This window comes from Diceros bicornis, chromosome 20 (genome assembly GCF_020826845.1).
Source record: "Diceros bicornis minor isolate mBicDic1 chromosome 20, mDicBic1.mat.cur, whole genome shotgun sequence".
NCBI lineage: Eukaryota > Metazoa > Chordata > Mammalia > Perissodactyla > Rhinocerotidae > Diceros > Diceros bicornis.
In genome coordinates this window covers 39,914,783-39,921,062 of record NC_080759.1, presented here as the reverse complement: position 1 = coordinate 39,921,062, position 6,280 = coordinate 39,914,783, and the positions used below count along the sequence as shown (strand labels likewise).

Below are 6,280 nucleotides of genomic sequence, written 5' to 3'. Positions count from 1 at the left end.
TTCTCTTAATGGTTCATTGAATATTCATTAGATATTTATGGGCACACTAAAAATAATACCACTGAGTCGTTTCTGGGAAATGTAAAAATACCTAAGAAGAATCCCATCATGTGCTATAAAACTTTAATGTATATTAAAATTAAACACCTATGACATCATAGTTTTACTGTATTCCATGGTAGGAAAACAAAAGAAATTCATAAATAAGAGTAAGATTTACAACTAGTTGATTCTACTCGATTAATTTCTTTCAGGACAGAATAATTTAGTTGGGACCATATGGGAACAATCAAACTATTTGGTCCTTTGCTATGAAACTGTCCATTGTCGATATTTAACTAAACTTGAGCATTTTGAAGTTCCTATGTCACGTGTATCCCAACACAGACAGATTGTCTGATGAAGACAGTAAAGGCACTTTTTGGTCTGAGTCTGGGCCAATTTCTTTTTTAAAGAAACATTTTGAAATAGTAAATAACCAAACTTAGCTGATTAAACATCAATGGGTCAAGTATGATAAATTAAGAAACAAATGCATTAAATTATGAATTATATCATATATACTGGTGTGTTTTCTTTACCTCATTCCTAACTTGTTCTTAAGGCTAACCTCACCTAGTTAATGTTTTTACATTTTGAATAACGTCTCCATAAATTGAGTTTCTGAAAATTTAGTAATAATGTTTCCCATGGTCTTAACAACTCCAGAATTTTACTTTAGCGCAGCTTTTTATTTCTTTTACGATCTTCTCATTAGAAACACTTGATTCCTACCATTTCTCTAAGTTGGTGAAAGCAGAGATCCCTTTCCTGGCATCACACAGTGTGCACCAAAATGGTAGAGGTTCAAGATCATGCAGATAGATGCATTTCTCTTGTTCTTTTGGGGGAAATCCTCCAACCCCCTGTAAAAAATTCCCCAATCCCAGCAAATCGTCCGCTCAGCAGAGGATGCCTCCGAGGTCCACGCAGTGCGCCTGCGCAGTGCAGGCCGCTCCCCGTCCCAGGCCCTGCTGCCCGTCTGCCACCAGGCAAGGCACCACGTTGGCTCCGTGCACTCTTCCGGATCTCAGCTGCTGGTCTGCACCGCAGCAACCAGTCCTGGCTCTGGGAGCATGTTCAGCTGGCTCAGGAAGTATACCTGCCATGAGAAGCAGCCGGAGCTCTTCCGGGTGCTGGCTGAGGGCCTGTGGCCGCTGCACACTCAGAAGCTGCTGCCCCTTCCACGTGTTCCCTTCACCCACACAAGAGGACACTCACCTCCACCATAAGCCCCTGCTGCTCGTGGGCCGGTACAGTGCAGACAAGACCACCCTCATCCAGCACCTGATGGAGCAGGACGTCCCAGGCATGCGCATGGGCGGAGCACACCACTGCCTCCTTCATCGCCGCCACGCACCACCTCACCAGGGCGTGGTGCCCGGTAACGCCCTGGTCATGCGCCTGCCGCGCCCCTTCTACAAGCTCAACACCTTTAGCAACGGAGTCCTCAGCAGGTTCATGGGTGCCCAGTGTTGGACAGCACACGAATCATTGACACTCCTGGGGTCCTGCCTGAAGAGACATAGCGCGTCAGCTGAGGTTACAACTTGGTGGAGGCCCTGGAGGAACCAGTTTGCTGAGCGTGTCAACAGCATCATACCCCTCTTTTTTTTTTTTTTAATAATTTTATTTATTTATTTTTCCCCCCAAAGCCCCAGTAGATAGTTGTATGTCATAGTTGCACATCCTTCTAGTTGCTGTATGTGGGACACGGCCTCAGCATGGCCGGAGAAGCGGTGCGTCGGTGCACGGCCTGGATCCGAACCTGGGCCGCCAGCAGCGGAGCCCGTGCAGTTAACCGCTAAGCCACCGGGCTGGCCCTACATCATACCCCTGTTTGCTGCCCATAAGCTGGACATCTGCGGAGAGTTCTCGGAAGTCATCAAGGCCCTCAAGGACCAGGAGGATGAGGTACGGGTTGTGCTGAACAAGGCACAACAGATTCAGACCGAGCAGCTGATGCGGGTCTCCGGGCCCTCATGTGGTCCCTGGGGAAGAGCATCAACACTCCTAAGGGGGTCAGGTTGTACATTCACTCCTTCTGGTTCCATCTGCTCCTCGGCCCCAACGACTGCAAGCTTTTCTAGGCCAAGGAGCAGGATCTCTTCAAAGACATCCAGTCTCTTCCCCCAAACACTGTCCTCAGGAAGCCCAATGACCTGACCACGTGGGCACGGCTGCCAAGGTTCATGCTACATGTTGGCTCCTTCAAGATGTCCATTGCCTTCCGTAAAGAGAGCAAAAGGAAAGATCTGGTGCACAACCTGGGAGAGACCCACCAGAAGATGGAGCAGAAGCATCATATCTCCGCTGGTGACTTCCCAAGCCTCCCGCCACATGCAGGAACTCCTACAGACCCAGGACTTCCTCAAGTTCCAGGCCTTGAAGCTCAAGCTGCTGGAGACGATGAATGACATGCTGGCCAACGACATTGCCTGCTTGATGGCGATGGCGTGCCAGGAAGAGTGCCTGGTGCCCTTCCAGGGGCCGTGTCTCAGACGGCACCGTTAACAGGCCCTTTGGACACAACCACTGCGAGAGGGCCGGTGAGGACATTGATGATGTTGAGTGGGTGGTGGACAAGGACAAGACCACCTACAACAAGCTCTTTCACATGCTGTCACCTGTCAAATGCAAGATCATAAGTGCCAGTGCCAATGAGATGCTGAAGTCCAAGCCGCCCAGTACTGTGCTGGGGAAGGCCTGGAAGCTGGCGATGCGGAGCAGGGCACGCTGCTGGATGATGAGGGATGTGCCCTGGGCAGCCACCTCATCAAAGTCAAGCTGGAGGGCCACAGGCTGCCCACAGACCTGCCCCCACACCTGATCACGTCTTCTCAGCAGAGGCACAAATCACAAGCCCTGCCCTGGCCCCCCAGTTCGTCCTGTTATCTCAGCACCCAGCCCGGCAGAGATTGAGGAGAGGAGGGTCACCAGTTCTCAAGGTCTATAAAGAGTGAGTGGATATTTCCTCAGCTCTTGAAAAGGTAAAAAAAAAAAAAAAATGTCATAAGATAAGAGTACTGAAATAATATCTACATACGGCTCACTTGAAATTAGTTTACTATGAGCCAGGTACTCTATTAAGCATTTTAATATATGTCATGCCATTTCATAATTACTAAAGCTCGGTGAGAAAAGTTATGTCAAACTTTGGTTATAAGATTCTGAATCTCAGTAAGGCACAATAACTTTCTAAAGAGGTTACAGCTAATACATGGTGGAACCAAAAATGGAATCTGAATTTCAAGTATCTTGATTTCCAAAGCAATGTTTTTGTTCCAGTTGTGATATCCAAGTCCAGGAAATTTAATATCCCAAATCTACTTATCAAAAACTATCACTTCCATAATTAAAGTGTTCCTTATCAAGCCATCTAAACAATGTCCTTACCTTAAGCAGTCTTGCGTGCCTCCAGATCTATTTTCTATAATTAGTTTTGCTGTTTGGGAATTTCACGTAAACATGTTTTCTTGTGCCTGGCTTCTTTCATGCAACACAGTGTTCTTGAGATTCTTCTATATTGCTGCATGCATCATGGTTGATGCTTTTTTATTGCTAGAAAAAATTCCCTTGCATAAATATACTGCAATTTGTTTATTCAGTCTCCTGTTGATGGATATTTAGGTCACTTCCAAGTTTCAGCTACTATAAATCATTGATTGTCTGCGGCTGAAGATGAGTAGGTTTGATTGCAAGGGGGCATGAGGGAACTTTTGGGTTGATGGAGTTAGTTATGCAAGTGTATACACTCAGGTGCATTTTAATGTGTGTAAATTATATTGCAATAAATCTAATAAAATATCTGTTCTTCATATGGTGCTCAGAATGAGCTGTAATTAAGACAAATATGACTGCTCTACTACCTTTCTTTGGGCACGTCAGTTATTTCCTCTATTCTTCAGGAAAATAGCAAGCGTCTTAGAACTTATATAGGAGCCTTCTCTGATCTGAGTAGCACACAATTGCCTACCTTGTTTTCTTCCTAAGTACCCAACTTTCCAACTTGACCTTCTTAAAATACCTTCATGTTCAAATAAAAAATATGTTTACTTTCCTGCACATGCTACAATAATTTATGTCTTTACACATTTTTTGAAATGATTTTCTATTTTATTCTATTTTGTGCGGTTTTTACTATACCCACACACATACACAACCATCAGCATCAGCATCAACACAACCAACAACTCCATCACCTTCCACACTTAAATCATTATAATTCATACTTCAGATTTGGATCACATGTCATCTCTAGAACTCCGTGGTTAGACGGCTGTGGTTTATAATCCCTGCCCCACCATTCACAAGCTGTGGAACCATGGAAAAGACATCAAACCTTTCTAATCTTCATATTCTTCATTAAAAAATAGCAATAATAATAGTAATAGTAATTGGTTCCCATGAAGATTCACACTGAGGATTAAACAAGAAAAGGGGTATAGGTAGTTTGTTTAAACGTACAGTATATGACAAACATCTACCTATGTTAGCTATTATAAATGATACAAGTTGTACCTCTCCTTTAGCTACCTTATTCCCTTTACTTTCTTAAAACTTATACAACTGCATTGAAATTATCATAATTTTCTCATATAATTAAATTTTTCTCTAGATTTAAGCATCTTAAATAGATATAACTTTTTATACATCAGGTAACTGCCACAGTATTTGGTAAATAGTAATATCTAAAATAGTTTGTTGAATTAAATTCAACTGAAGTAAGGAGTTACTTACTTTAAATACAATATGTCGTTGGGGCCGGCCCAGTGGTGCAAGCAGTTGGGTGTGTGCGCTCCGCTCCAGCGGTTTGCAGGTTCGGATCCCGGGCGCGCACCGTCGCACCGCTTGTCAAGCCATGCTGTGGCCGTGTGCCATATAAAGTGCAGGAAGATGGGCACGGATGTTAGCCCAGAGCCCATCTTCCTCAGCAAAAAGAGGAGGATTGGCAGATATTAGCTCAGGGCCGATCTTCCTCACAAAAACTAAATAAATACAATACCTTCTTTATAGCTAAACAATTTGAATGAATTTCTGGCTTCATTACACAAACATATGGTTGAAGATATTTTCTGTGTATGCCTAAACCCTCTTTTTCACATCAATCTGTCATTATTTTATCACATTTTCATGTCATAAATACTTTGGTGACTAACTTTTTTCTCCTCAAATAAATTTATTTCTTCAATATATATTTAGCATTTACTTTTAAGAAAACCTAATCCTGTGTGAGAGAATTTCCTTTGAGGTCAACAAAATTCATGTTTTCTTTAGTTTGAAATTTCCTTAATTTGTGAATTTTTCTTAGTTTGATGTTAGCTAGCCATAAAAATATTCGAATGTACTCATAACATAGAGAATCAAACCAATTTTTCTCCTTTTCTAGAGTAAATTAGTGGATTGGAATCTAATTAAAGTATAGTGTGTATATCTTCATAAGACTGATAAAAGAGAAAGAACTGAAATGAGCAAAATACGTCTCTCATAGTTTTATATATTTCAAAGAGAGAAAGAATACAAAGCAGTGATGTTAATAAATAGTCGTGAATTTTTATATTATATAGTAAAATGCATGTGTATATGTGCATAACACTATGAACAATAATATAAATATCAGTAAATAAAATAAAGTAATATGGGTAATTTTTTTAAAAATGTAAACTTCTAAACTTGTATATAATCTGCGTGGAAGTAATTAAACTGATATAAAACTTTAATACACTTTCTTATAGACGTCTTTATAAAGAATGAAGTGAAAGTGGTTCAAAGCTTCAAGCAAAAAATGGTTACATGTACAATAGTTGTTTAGGAAATATTCATTAAATGAATGACTAAATATATGTCTTCTCTGGATAGTAATGCTGATGATGTGAGTAACACGTGGTAATTGATCCATATCCTAGCAGATATTATCAAAAAGCATGTCTAGGATGGATCCTGAGTTATTTTTCTGCAAAATAATCATAATAATCATTTTTATCTCATACTGTTGTTGGATAACTGAGTAAATTTATTAAAACAATGCCTGTTACATGAGTAAGTACTGTATAGTTGATAGCTGCTTCCACAGCTGAGACTATTACTAATACTACCATGACTACGACCTGGTTCTGCTTCTCTCAGTTTTGTCCTCTGTAATTGAGAATAATAATAGCATGCCTATTTGATAGGTTCTTTGTGAGGATTCATTGAGTTAATATATGTAAAGAAGTTGTAAGGATTTAGAGAATATTAGTCA

General features: G+C 41.2%; 1 pseudogene; it reads left to right on the top strand.

The window, feature by feature from the left end:
* The first annotated feature begins 1,103 nt into the window (after positions 1–1,103).
* On the top strand, positions 1,104–2,961 carry LOC131418948 (EH domain-containing protein 1-like; annotated as a pseudogene).
* Positions 2,962–6,280: the final 3,319 nt, after the last annotated feature.